The following is a 15,245-nucleotide window of genomic DNA, read 5'->3' on the forward strand; positions in this document are numbered from 1 at the left end:
CAGCCCCTCCTCCTCGGCCCCCAAAGCAGGAAATAAATCTCCCACGTGGAAGGCATCCTCCCTGAACCAGAAGCTAAGGAGAGTGTCTCTTTCCCACCAGAGGCAGGAAATTTAGAGCAAGAGGGCTGTGTCGACAACCAGTGTTTTTACTAATCTATGACCTCAGCCCAAATTCTGTTTAGAATTCCTTACTAAATGGCGCTCCCATGGTTTTCTTTTTCCTATCGGTTCCTCAAAGATTGATTGTCTCGTTGTCTAAAAAGTATTAAAAACTGCCTGCCTTGGTCATTTCTTTAGATCTCAATTTCATTACTAGGTCGCTCCGCACATATAACTTTTTCTCTTCTCTTGCTAATCTATCTCAAATAAATTTAATTTTTAGTCCATCTAGGAGACCTTAAGGATAAAAAAGAATAGGGCAGCCCTGGTGGCGCAGCGGTTTAGTGCCGCCTGCAGCCCAGGGAGTGATCCTGGAGACCTGGGATCAAATCCCACGTCGGGCTCCCTGCATGGAGCCTGCTTCTCCCTCTGCCTGTGTCTCTGCCTCTCTCTCTGAATAAATAAATGAAATCTTTTTTAAAAAAAATTGTAAAAAATAAAAAATAAACTCCCATATATATATATATATATATATAGGATAAAAAAGAATATCTCATGCCGTTTGCCATCAGTATTTAAGGAACCTGCGAAGGAAAAGCAGGAAAGAAGGGTCAGACAGATCCAGTAAGTAAGGTAAGGGCTAAAACGGTGTTCAGCAGGGGCCTCTGGCTTCTCCCAGATGACTTAGTTCAAATCTAAGCTCCACCACTTACTAGCTGGGTGTTCCTGGGTAAAGTACCTCTTTGTGCCCAAATTTCTTCATTGAGAAAAGATCATTACAGCTCCCTGCTCTGCGGAGGGTCTGCTTCTCCCTCTCCCGCTCCCCTTGCTTGTGCTCCCTTACTCTCTATCAGATAAATAAAATTCCTAAAAAGAAAGAAAAACAAACAAACAAAAAAACTAACTGCCTGCTCATTTTGGTGGGTTATAGCCAAGAACCGGGGCATCACCTAAAACAGCAAGAGACTGATGGCCCCTCACTGGGTGCCTGGGAATCTATGGAGTTGAAATTGGAGGATGAAGCCTCCAGAGACAGAGAGCTTGAATCCCTTGTTCTTTTTTTAAAGATAGATAGATAGATGATGATAGATGATAGATAGATAGATAGATAGATAGATAGATAGATAGATAGATAGATAGATAGAATAAGATAAGTGATAGATTTATTTATGAGAGCGAGTGTGCATGCGCACAGGGGAAGACTAAGGGGGAGAGAGAGGGAAAGAATCTTCAACAGGCAGAACCTGGAGCCCAGAGCCCAGAGCCCGGACTCCAAGGCGGGGCTGGATCCCAGGAACCCAAAATAGGGATGTGAGCCGAAACCAAGAGTTGGTTGCTGAAGCAATTGTGCCACCCAGGCCCCCCTATTTTTTGTTCTTCAACACACCCAAGACCTGGAGGAGTGTTTTTAAAGAAGGGAGAGGTTTATATTGGTAAAGTAGGAGGAACCTGTAAAGAAAGTTGAAGAGAGAAAAGAAAGAATGTGAACCCAAACTTCCTGAAGAGGGAAAGAAGGGAGGGGGTGGGACTCCGCAGAGCGAGGCTGACCAGGGGGACGGGAGCCCTGCTGGATGGGGAAGGTGAGGGGATGGGGGATCCTACGGATGAGAACAGCTTCTATGATGGAGCTCAGAGGAGGCAGAGAGGCAGTGAGGTCAAATAGGGGGAGGGGGGCTGACAACGTGGTGGGGTGGGGAGAAGATGAAGGAGAAAGGAGGCTGAGGCTGAGAGGCAATCCATTATCAAGTGTGGGAGTGAGATGGGCCACCCAGGCTGCTCTAGGACCTTCGGAGGTCCTGGTCCGAAGTCAATAGTCCCAGGTGCCCCCTGAGTCTGGAGCTGGCCTCGGGGAGGCGGTGGGCAGCTCCATGGAAGGAGCAGAGGTCCTTCCTCTGCAGGGTTGGGTTCGAGGCTGGAAGATGTTGGACAAACACCCACATGAGCACTGTGGATGCCTACAGTAGGGTCAGAATGGACGAGGAAAACCATGAATCAGACTGTCCATCTGCATGCATCTTTAAGATTCCAAGCAAGACTGAGAAAATATTTGCTTCAAATATCACTGAGTAGATCTGTGAGATATAAATAGATCAATTACATTTTAAGGAAACCTCAAATTCAGTGGAAAAATGGACAAAGAATTGAAACGGCTAAGTCACATAAGAAACAATTAGGACAAATAAAAAGGGGAAAATAATTCTTACAGGTGATTAAGGAACCAGAATACAGAGCAACCTGAAGATAAGAGTTCGTAATGAATAAAGTGGTAAATGATTTTTTTCTTTTTTCTTTTCTTTTTTTCTTTTTAAGGAATCAGAACAGTTACTGGTAAGCCTTCAGTGAAACTGGGATCTCAGTCTTTTACTGGTCCCTTTGTAAAATCTGTGCTTCTCTTTTGGAAAACACCATGGCAATGCCTAGGAACAGACCTAACCATGTTCATAAACTTTCACCCAGTAATTTTACTCCTAAGTCTATTTAAAGTAATAATTCCTCAAAAGTAAAGCACGTTTAATTTTGGCATTTGCTTTTTTAAAAAAAATGAACAGAATACAAAGAGATGTGTACATCAGAAATGATATTTCCTAAAAATATGCATGTGGGAGATACAGGGAAAGAGAAAACTGTTACTGAGTTAGGTGATACAATGATGAAAAATATCTACATTTTCCCCCAATGTTTTAAATGCTGATTAGTTTTTTTAATATAAATTGAAAATTTTATGGGGATCCCTGGGTGGCTCAGTGGTTTGGCGCCTGCCTTTGGCCCAGGGCTTGATCCTGGAGTCCCGGGATCAAGTCTCGCGTCGGGCTCCTGGCATGGAGCCTGCTTCTCCCTCCTCCTGTGTCTCTGCCTCTCTCTCTCTCTCTATCATAAATAATAAATATTTTTTAAAAAATTTTTTTAAATTGAAAATTTTAAATAAGAATGTTGGTGGGTTCACCAAGGACTTAATGCATGATACATCAGGTCATCATTTATCTATAATTCCTCCCTGAGTTAGACAGTCTGATTCCATGAATTTTATGCAGGCAAATCAGCCCAAACAGAACACAAATGCGGAAGGGCTTCTATATCTGGCAACACTAGGAAATGATGTGTACTGTAAAGATTTTAAAAGCCTGTTATCTAAAGGGTGCTATCTTGTGAATTTTTCATTCTTCTAATCATTCAGGACTGGAACCCTGAAATTTTAAATGCAAAGTCAAAGACACTTCTCCCAGAGGAAGAAACAGCCAGCATGCCCCCAGAATAGAGACCAGGTCGCTTCTGTCACAATTATACCAACCAGTTTGAGTTGTGAAATAAGCTGCAAAGATTTCTAAAAACTCAGTACTCATTAGCATTTAATTTTATTTTGCTAAGTCTTTTTTTTTTTTTTTTGGTCTTGTTTTCATGAATAGCCAATGTATTTGTACCCACTGAGATAGCAACAATGAGAATGGAAAAGAAACAAGCCACAACCTGGGCCCCCGACTGCCTAGTTCCCTTGTGGGTGCAAACACCATGAGCAGGACCCAGCCCCACTAGCCCCTGGCTAGCCATTCCTCCCTCCTCCCTCTGAAAATCTAGATTGGAGAGGATGCCTGAAAAGAAGAGTTGATGCCATTAGTGGGCTGCAAGCAATTCAGAGTTACTGGATAATATGTATAGCCCTTTCAGAGTAAATCACTTCCACTCAGGAGGTGAGTACAGGATTCCTTCCTATAGGAGCTTGTAAAAAGCTTAGGCACTCCCTGGAGTCAATATAGGTAAGAGTAGAATTTATGGTTTCCAAGCCCAGGATTACTGTCCCTGCGTGTGATCTTAACAAGCCATCAGTGCAAACATTCCAAAGTTGTACTAGAGCCAAAGAAAAGCATCACCATTAGCTGAGCAGCCTGAGACCCACTTCCTCACCTCTCTGACCCTTGCTGGGCTTTCTTATCTGTAAAATAACTTGCTCTCAGGGGTGTTGTAAGATACAACATTTTGAAGATGCTGTCAAAAATGTTTAGTGTATCTGTCTGAAAGTCCAGCACCATGTGCACAGACCCAACCAGGATTACCCTGGAGACAAAAATGAATAGGCTCAGCTTGTTCTGAGTTTTCTCCCTTTTGATATCTGCCTAAACCAAGGCCGAGTGCCTTCTTGGGGCCCCTTCCATGATCTTTACCCACCCAGTCCTCTTCCCAGCACCTAGCACCCAGGCCAGCCCTTCTGACCTCCCCAGCTGCCCAGATTACAGACATATTTGAATCACCTGCTCAGTTGAAAAAATACCTTTCCCCAGACCCCACTCCCAGAGATCTGAATAATCTGGCCTGGCATAGGGCCTGTGCAACTGTGTTTTATAAGCCCCTGAGGTGATCTAATGAGCAATCAGGGTTGAGAACCACCATTATGCTAGGGAGGTGCCTGTAATTTGGAAAGGGCTTAGAACCCCCATTAGGAAACACTGCTCTGAGGTTCCAAAACATTCCTTTTAGCGTCTATTATTTTCTTCTTTTATCTGTGTGTTTATCTTTCTAGCTAGATTGACAGGCAAAATTACTTCTATGTCTTTCTTCCTCTTCCCTCTGTTCACACTCAACATATGCTAAATGTGCTCATGTGTGGTAGATAAAACCTAATGTTTCTCGTCTTTTTTCTAGTGCCTAGTCCTGAAGGCTTCCCCCGCCCACCTCCCACCCTGTCACTTTCACTGGGCGGCGCTGTGTGTGGCTGCTATGTCCCAGGCGACTCCCACCCTAGGCCAAAACACCTACTGTAATGCAGTCAGTGCTGTTTGCATAATATAATTAAACGGGGTAGGAAGAGCAGCTATTAAAATAGCCTATTCCCAAGCTTGCTTCAAAACAAAACAAAGCAAAATCCCCTCCAAAAGCCTTTGAGTGAAAAAAAACTTTAAGAAAAAGAAAGTAAAAAAAAAAAAAAAAAAGTAGAAGATTGGAAGAGAGGTTTATAAAGCGCCGGGCCCTCAGAAGGCAGGAGTGGCAGCCTAACATAAATCACAATCCAAGAGATCAACCAGAGCTCGAGTGATCTCTACTTTGGCCTCTGCCTTGTTTTGTAACTTGGAAAGCCATCTCTGCTCCCCTCTCTGGAGGATGAATATAAAATCATGAAACCATGAGAACTGGAAGGACGTGCCAGAGACCATCCCTAGTTAAAGATCTCAGCACCTGTGATGATGGTTGATCATGGCAGATGGTTGAGGCTGATGGAGGTCATCAGTCTCACCTTGGAGTAATTCCGAAGAACAGCCACTCCTACCACATCACAAGACAAGCCCTTCCAACTCAGAACCCATCTGTTTTAACGTGCTCCCTTACCCTGAGTCGTAATCTGTTGCCTTCCCCCACATACCCACCCCCCACTCTCTTCTCCCCAAATACATCCATCATCTGCCACAACACCTAAATCAGTACCCACTTACAATATTTGAAAAAAGCTGCTAAATGACCCATACATCATCACTTCTGCAGACCATCCTCCCCCAGGATCCTCAAATTCTTGCATAAAATTATTTTGAGATGAACCCCCTTCCTAACCACCCTTCTCTGGATACACCCTGGTTCGGTCAAGTTCCTTTAAAAGATGGATCCCAGAACTTAACATTTTGTTGAACTCCTTTGTTCAACAAACACTTGCTTAGGTACTTGGTCACACCCTAGAGACAGAAATGAAAACACCAGGCCTGGCACAGTCGAGCTGAGGAGACTGCCAAACCAAATCATTAAAGAAGGTACAAGGAAGGAAGGAAGGAAGCACCAAGTGCCTCGGGGCAAGGAATAGGTTTGCCTGACACAACGAAAGATCCAGAAATGTTTCCTTAGAGAAACAAGTGTTAATTTGAAACACTGTATTGTGTTAAACAGGCTAGGTTTTTATTAACTTCTTTGACAGCCCATCACACTGGTGACATCCTAAGACTGAAATCCATCATAATCCTAAAGTCTCTTTTTCACATGTCTCTCCCTCACCCTATATTTGTGCTATTCAGTTTGGGGACCTAAGTACAGATTTTGACATTTCTCCCTATTAGGTTTCTTCCTGCTAAGATTCAAAGCTTTGATTCCTAATTTTCCCACCCAGTTGTTTAGCTAGAAACATTCAAAAACCATGCCTTTGAAGTTGTCAACTGGTCACTGAGAAAAGTCAAGAACAGAGCCCCTGGAGAGCTCTCTTTAGGTGATATCAAGCCATTGATTGGCAGAGTAAAGATACAGTCACTCAACCACAAATCCACTAGTTAATCCGGGGACTTTCAAATTTTTTTCTTTTGTAGGAAAAGTTCTCTATCAAATCAAAATGCAATAGATGTCCAATATATAAACAGGTAACTAGGGAGCTGTTCTAGGTAAAACAGGTGGAGAGAGTCCAAACTGCTTGGGCTCCCTCTCGTCCCTATTGGAGCACTCAAGGAAAGTTGGTGGCACCATATGCCCCCAAGAAGCCCCCTTTGAAACCCAACCATCTTGCCCACATGAATATCATGAGAAAAAAAAATAATAATTTAAAAAAAAGAATATCGTGAGAGATGGTATCCAAGGATTTGAATAAATCAAGATATAGTCTATCCAATTAGTAAGTCCATGTCAAGAAGACACAGTAGTCACTTTTTGGTATGATTCTTTCACAATAAACCAAGATAGTTCTTTGTGAAAACTAACCATTTATTTAATAATTTATTCTAGTATTTTATTTCACTATCAGAATCTACTTCTTCCTCCCTTTTTGGAAATAGGGACAATTCCATCTACAACTTCTGACATGCTCCTATTCTTCCTGTTTCTGAAAGATTACATTCGAAATTCCAAGATCACATGGAAAATTTTTCACATCTTAGGACATTGTTAGGGCTGAGAGACTCGAATGTTACTGGTTTATAAGCTTCTTCAAAGTAGAGACCATTCTTATTCATCTTTGTTTCCCAAGAGCCCAACATTCATTTAGTGTGTAACTAATACAAAAATAACATTCAGGGGATGCCTGCGTGGCTCAGTGGTTGAGCATCTGTCTGCCTTTGGCTCAGGGTGTGATCCTGGATCAAGTTGTGCATCGGGCTCCCTACATGGAGCCTGCTTCTCCCTCTGCCTGTGTCTCTGAGCCTCTCTCTGTGTGTCTCTCATGAATAAATAAACAAAATCTAAATAAATAAATAACATTCAAATAATTAGTTTGCTTGTTAGTCTTTTAGTTGTTTGAAAATACCGAAGTGCTCTTTTGCGACCTTCTCACCTAGTTTAGATTTCAGTTCTTACCTATATAGAAGCAAATTATGAATTGAGTGCTTTGACCTTCTCCGTGTTGTCATTTAACTTTGTACCCTTAAAATAAAAAAAGTTTTAGCTGTCCCAAGCTGTTTTACAAACTACAAACCTCATTCCACTGGACTCCCACCTCCTGACACCACAGCTCACTGCTTCGCCCTTTTTTTTTTTTAAGATTTTATTCATGAGAGATATTTATTCATGAGAGACACACAAAGAGAGAGGCAGAGACATAGGCAGAGGGAGAAGCAGGCTCTGCGCAGGGAGCCCAATGCAGGACCTGATCCCAGGACCCCAGGATCACGCCCTGAGCCAAAGGCAGATGCTCAACCACTGAGCCACCCAGGCGTCCCTACTGCTTAGCCCTTTAGAAGATCCTCTGAAGTAATAATAATTTCCTTAAGTATGTCTGTGACCAAAGAGGACTGATGAAATGATACCATTCTAGAGAAAAACGCAAATTACTCACAGGTGAGCACCTCAAGATACACTAATTTATATGTGTCCTGTCTTGGTTAAACCTTCAGAAGCCACCCAGCTGAAAGAAGGGAAAGTTGACAATAGGAGTGGAGAGAAGAAGATGGGAAAGACAGCATCAAGTGCCTAAAGTAACTTCAGTCTCCCATTACCATCACAAAGACTAGGGACCCCAAACAGAAAACCCACATTATTAATAACTGTTAGATTGCAGTGTTTGGGGAACTGGGGTGGCTCAGTTGATTAGGTGTCTGCCTTCGGCTCAGATCATGATCCCAGGGTCCTGGGATGGAGTCCTGCTCAGCGTGAAGCCTGCTTCTTCCCCTGCCTGCCACTTCGCCTGCTTGTGCTCGCTCTCTCTGTGTCAAATAAATACATAAAATCTTGGGAAAAAAAAACATTGCAATGTTTCATAATCCTGTTTATAAATAAATCTAGAGACACCATGCTGCGTTAAATAAGCTAGGTTTTCATTAGCTTCCTTGATAGTCCATCACACTGGTGACAGAGAATGAAATCCACTATAATCCTGAAAGTCTCTCTTTCACATGTCTCTCCCCCCACCCTATATTTGTGCGACTCAGTTTGGGATCCGAAGCACAGAATTTGACATTTCTCCCTTTTTCTTCTTGTTAAGGTTTAAAGCTTTGATTCCTGATTTTTTGAATTATTTAATAAGTAAATATGTAAAATATTATGGCTTTTGAAACTGTGGAACTCAACTTCAGGAAGTATGTACTAGTTTTTTGGGTTTTTTTTTTTTAAGATTTTTATTTATCCATTCTTTTTTTTTTTTTTTTTTAAGATTTTATTTACTTATTCATGAGAGACACAGAGAGAGGCAGAGACACAGGCAGAGAGAGAAGCAGGCTCCCTGCGGGCAGCCCAGTGAAGAACTTGATCACAGGACCTCGGGGTCAAGCCCTGAGCCAAAGGCAAACGCTCAACCGCTGAGCCACCCAGGCGTCCCTGTACTAATTTTTATTCCTATCAATAGAGTATATCAGCGCCTCCTTCACACCCCCACCAATGCATCACATTAAAGGAAAACAAAACAAAACAACTTTGCCCACCTGGCTGACAGAGTGGTGCCTCATTTGTTAACTTGCATTGCTCTGATTACTAAAGAGGCTGAACATCTTTCATGTATTTATTAATCATTTGTGTTATCTTTGCCAATTCTCTTTTTATGACTTTTGCTCAGTTTTCTCCTTCAAGTATTCACTTTTCTTACTGATTTATAGAAGTTCTTCAAATGGTTAATTAATTCTTTTGTCACATGTTGCAAACATTTTTCCATCTTTCATTTCCATTTTAATTTTATTTATGGTCATTATTGACATCCAGGTGGCTTTATTTTTCTCAAGAAATCTAGCAATCCAACTTTTCTTTTGTCACTTCTCCCTTTGGTACCATATTTAGAAAAGCTTTCCCAAGTTCAAGATTATATAAAAATCTCCCATATTTTAACCTGATACCATTAGGGGTTTTTTTTTTTTCCATTTAAATGCTTAATCCATTTGGAATTTATTCAGGTGTATGACATAAAGTCAGGGGGACTGTACTTATTTTGTCCCAAATGGTTAGCCAGCTGTCGCAACACCATTTACTGAATTAATCTGTCTTTTCTGTACCAATTCAAAAGGGCACCTTTATCATATGCTCTGTCTCCACTTGTGTCTGTCTCACATGGATCTGAGACTGCGTACTCCCACCTGAAATTCATGACCTTCCCCTCTTCTCCAGCATTCTCCAACTCTGAATATTTCGTTTACTAAGTGTTCATGTCAAGAATTTGGTTATTCCTAACCCCGGCCCTCTCCATCACTGCCTCTTCTCCCCACACACACATCTATCAAGTTACCAAATTGTAGTCAATTCTGCTTTAGAATATGGCTCTAAACCATAATCTTATGTCCAACTCTATCACCATAGTTTATCTTTCCTGGACTGCAACAGCGTCCTCCCTGGGCCCCCAAATCCACTTTGGCCCCTCCAGTGCATAAACATAAATAAGGTCACGCTGCTGCCCTACTTTCAACCTCTGACAGCTTCCATTCTTGTTAGAACAAAGGCCAAGCTTATTTAAGCGATATAGAAGACCTGTGTGATCTAGCCCCTGCCTACCTCTGCCTCATGCCACACTTCAGTTCTCACATGGTTTCCAACACACTAGAGCCATCTTTTCCTTCTGGTTGCTTTTCATGTTACAGCCTTCATATGTGATGTCCCTTCTACGTTCCATGCTAGTCTCCTGTCCCACAACGTCCCTCCTCCTCGCACATACACCTGCCTAATTCTAACTTTTCTTTCAGAGGCTGGAAGTGTCATCTTCTCAAAGAAGCCTTGCAATAACTGCCCCCCACCCCACCACCACCACCATCATCACGCTAGTCTCTCCTGCAAAAGCTCCTTCCTTGCACCTAGTACTTCTCTACGTGGTACTTCTCACAAGTCTTCCCATTTTATAAATGTTTGTGACTATCTCCCTCAGGTGGTAGCTCTAGCAGCTCAGGGCTGTGCCCAACTTGTTCACCAACTTCTCTTTTTACTGTTTGTGTAACTGTGGGCAAGTCACTCAACCTTTCCATGCCTCAGTTTCTTCATCTGTCAAACGGGTGGTATTGCCACCACCATGTACCAGATTCCATCTTCTTTCTTACTTCCCCTATCAAATGATCAGAGCCGGAGATCTCTGTGCTAACTCAGGACACACAGCTGTATTCTTATTTTCTTATATTCATTCTATCTTATTTCCCTTCCACGTCAAATTCATACCTATAGACTCAGGATTAATGGTAGAACAGAAATATATAAAGAGGCAAGGCAAAGCAGGGTTTTGGCTGATGAGTTTTGTGTCAGTTTTCACAGCATCAAGTGTGATACCTGGCACATGGCATTATATAGTATAGAAAAAAATATTTGCAATATATTGAGGAAAAGACAGGTTGGAAAATTACGTGTATGTGTGCATCTACAGAAATACATGTGTTTCAAAATTACACATAAAAATATTGAAAAGAGGGGATCCCTGGGTGGCGCAGCGGTTTAGCACCTGCCTTTGGCCCAGGGCGCGATCCTGGAGACCCGGGATTGAATCCCACGTCGGGCTCCCGGTGCATGGAGCCTGCTTCTCCCTCTGCCTGTGTCTCTGCCTCTCTCTCTCTCTCTCTCTCTCTCTCTGTGACTATCATAAATAAATAAAAAATAAATAAATAAAATATTGAAAAGATGTGTACCAAACGGACAACGGTGGTTAGCAAGCAGTAAGTTATAAGGTTACGGTGACTTAGTTTCCTTCTCTGTGTTCTTCTGAACCTCCCCAAGTTTCTACAATTAACAAATGTTAAAAATCAGAGGAAAGGTTTTTTCAGGCTTTTTTCTCAGAAAACAATGTTCTTGATTGAGTCCTGGTACATACAAAACTTGTGACCGTGATAATGATAATAGCTAATACTTCTCAGCATTTTTTATGGGCCAAGCACTATGGTTAAGTACATTACATAAATGCTCATTGAGTCCTCGCACTCTATGATGTAGGCATTGTTCTCACATCCATTTTGTAGATGAAAAAGTTCAAGTTGTTCATGGGAAGTCACAAAGCTGCTAAGTGGTGGAGCCCAAGATGCAAACCCCGAACCTTGGGGATCTGACTCCAGAAATCCCTCTCTCCTGTGGCCACAAGATTTCCTGTCTCCAGCCACACTGCTTCTCAGAAACCTAACTTTTCTGTTCTTGATTTTTATGTCTTCTATGCTTTTTCGATTCTTATCCCTTGGGGAAGGGATAGAAATAGGCAATATATGCAATTCTCACACGAGGTGAAAGGCATCCACTATGTGTGGTATCTCTGCTTCAAACACACACACCTGCCCCAAGGAGACGTGGGAACATGCCCAACTGGAGACTAGGCAAGCCTACGCCCATCATCAGCTCTCGCAGCACCACAAACCTCTGCTTCCTGCCCTTGTTGCAGTTGTGTTTTACACTTACTTGTTACTTGATTGCTTACTACCTGCCAGGCACTATTCTGGGCACGTTACATGTGCTCTTTTTCTTTTCAGCATTTTACACATAAGGAAACCCAGGCCTAGAGAAGTTAAGAAACTTGCCCAAGGTCACAGAGCTAGGAAGTGATGGAACTGGGTTTGATCTCTGGCTTAGAGGCATCACTCTCAAATGAATGAATGAAAGTATACTCTCTATTTTCTTTTTTTTTTTTTTAAGATTTTTATTTATTTATTCATGAGAGACACACAGAGAGAGGCAGAGACACAGGCAGAGAGAGACACAGGCTCCCTTTGGGGAGCGCGATGCGGGACTCGATCCCAAGATCCTGGGACAATGCCCTGAGCCAAAGGCAGATGCTCAACCGCTGAGCTACCCAGGCGTCTCTACTCTCCATTTTCTAAAAAAACTTTCGGTCTCTTATTAGGACTACTTAATTTTATTTCTGTAGGGCATGAATATTTCTCATACATCATATTTCTAATATTTTAATATTTCTAATCATATTTCTAATATTTTAATATAATCATATTCTAATATTTTAATATTTATAATATTTCTCATATATCATATTTCTAATATTTTGATTTTATTATTATAAATGGAAATTTCAAATTATATTTTCTAATTGGTTATTTGCGATATCAAGATTTACATGTTTGTAACTTTGTAAACTTTTCATCATTTTATCTTATCATGATGCATGTACTCTTTAATCCCCATCCCCTATTTTCCCCCTCCCCCACCTACCTTCCCTCTGGTAACCATCAGTTTGTTCTCTATTGTTTTTTTGGTTTTGGTTTTGTTTTTTAAAGATTTATCTATTCATGAGAGACACAGAGAGAGAGGCAGAGACACAGGCAGAGGGAGAAGCCTGCAGGACTTGACCCCAGGACTCCAGGATCACTCCGTGGGCCAAAGGTAAACTGCTGAGCCACCCAGGGATCCCCTTGTTCTCTATTGTTAAGAGTCTGTTTCTTGGTTTGTCTCTGTCTCCTTTTTTGTTTCCTTTGCCTGTTTGTTTTGTTTCTTAAATTCCACATATGAGTGAGATCATATTTGAGATTTTATTTGTCTTTCTCTGACTTATTTCACTAACCATAATACTCCCTAGCTCTGTCAATGGTATTTCAAATGGCAAGATTTCATTCTTTTCTATGGCTGAGTAATATTCATATATATATATGTTTGTATACACACACATATATATATCTCATATCTTCTTTATCCATTCATTTATCAATGGACACTTGGGCTGCTTCCATAGTTTAGCTATTGTAAATAATGTTGCAATAAACATGAGGTTGCATGTATCTCTTTGAGCTGATGGTTTTGTATTTTGGGGGTAAACACCCAATAGTGCCATTCCTGGATCCTAGGTAGTATATTATTAACTTTTTGAGGAACCTCCATACAGATTTCCACAATGGCTGCAACAATTTGCATTCCCACCAAAGAGGGTTCCCCTTTCTCTACATCCTCACCAACGACTGTTGTTTCCTGTGTTGTTGATTTTAGTCATTCTGACAGGTGTGAGGGAATATCTCCTTGTGGTTTTGATTTGCATTTCCCTGATGATGAATGACACTGAGCATCTTTTCATGTGTCTGGTGGCCATCTGGATGTCTATAATTTTGTAAACTTACTGAACTGTCTCATTAACTGTAATTTTGATTCCCTAGTATTTTAGCTATATAATCCCATAAATTCTATAAATAATTTTGTCTCCTCCTTTCCAACATTAAGATATCATCTTTTTCAATTAATTTTTTTGTTTAAATTTAATTTTTTATTTTAATTTAATCATAAATTTTTAAACTATATCTATAGATATGTACTATTTTCAGTATCTCTTTACCACTTGCCCACTCAGGCCTAAGCCATCTGCTATGACACCAACAGAGCCATTTTTCTAAACCACGAATATGGTTCTTTCTAATACTCAGAAGTCTGCACCACCTCCATGTTTTCTGTATGAAAAAGTCTCTCAGCATAATTACTACCTTTGATAATATGGCCCCAAACTACATTTTAACCTTCATTTTGACCACGATTCCAAAATGCCCCTCACTCATAACTCCTTTTCTTATGATTTGCCCAGACGGTTCCTCCTTATTTTCTTCCTTGGGACAACTGTTTACCTTCTGAGGCCACATGACTGCCGCCTCTTCTCTGGCCCTCCCAAGCTCTCCACCCCATTTCACCCCTGCTCCTGCCATGTCTCCAGAGCACCAAGCACAGATCTCTGTCAGGGAACCTGTCACAGCCCAACCTAAACATGGGTACTCATTTAGAGCAGAGGTCAGCAAACTTCTATGGAGCTTTGGATGATAAATATTTTGGGCTTTCTGGGCCACATTTGATCTCTGTTGCATTTTTTCCCTTACATTTTAATAATGTAAAAATGATTCTTAGCTCATAGGCTCTAAAACAAACAAACAGGCCACATCTCTGATGTTCAGCCAAAGAGCCTCTCCCTCCCCAAAGGCAACAAAAGTGCTTCTCCTATGAGAGCCTAGAGTGTTCTCCAGGCCCGCCCATGGAAGAGAACTCCAGCAAACTCCTGCTTTTCAAGTAGCCGAATCAATGTCTCATCTCAGGAAACCATCTAGACTTGATGGTGTTTGGAATACTTGCCAGGTATCCAACCTAGCTACTGACAATAATCTATCTCCCATCTCACCGTAATTGGGGAAGAAGCATTTTGCTAAGTCATTAAGTGTCAGAGAAATGTGGGCAGTTATCATTGTTCTTTTCACCGTCCCCCTGCTCCCTGGTTCTCCCAACCAGAAGTGCTCCAGAAAAGTGATGATCACCCCTCCCTGGTTAAGGAACCAACACTATGAAGTTTTTAGAAAAAAACAGCACTTTACTGGCATAATCTCTGGCTTAACTTTGAGGACTCAGTATCTGGCTTGCCGGGGCTCCCCACAGTGTGAGCTGGAAAGGAAGCTGGGAGCAGATAAGCTGCTCCCTAAGGAGGAAATGGCCCACGTTCTTGTGAGGCTGCGAGTCCAGTACTGTTTCCATGGGAACAAAGTGAACTTGAAGCTAATTCTACTCACACCTCCTTCAGGCAGGCCCTTTGGGGCCTAGAAAGGCAGAGCACCAGAAGGTCTGGATAGCATCAACCCCATCCCCACAAACCAAAGCTGGCCGAGAGCTAGATCTGCTGTTGGGATCTCCACCGGCAGGCCAGGGCTCAGGGGAGGACACCAGGCCCAGTAAGCATCTGGAGTCCAGAATAGGGAAGGAGCCAGTCAGAGTGAGTCACCCTGCAGGGGGCGGGTCCTACCTAGCACAGCCCCCAGTTCCTGGAGCACTACATGGGTTTCAACAAAACAAACCCCAAATCCCACTCCCTAGAGGAGGTGAAGAATACAATACGCTCTAGAATGGAAATG

General features: G+C 42.0%; 1 protein-coding gene across 4 annotated transcripts in view; it reads right to left on the reverse strand.

The window, feature by feature from the left end:
* Positions 1-15,245, reverse strand: part of FAXC (failed axon connections homolog, metaxin like GST domain containing) — a 72,262-nt gene that overhangs the window by 27,040 nt on the left and 29,977 nt on the right. The window lies entirely within an intron of this gene.

The sequence above is a fragment of the Canis lupus genome, chromosome 12 (assembly GCF_011100685.1).
Source record: "Canis lupus familiaris isolate Mischka breed German Shepherd chromosome 12, alternate assembly UU_Cfam_GSD_1.0, whole genome shotgun sequence".
Classification (NCBI taxonomy): domain Eukaryota; kingdom Metazoa; phylum Chordata; class Mammalia; order Carnivora; family Canidae; genus Canis; species Canis lupus.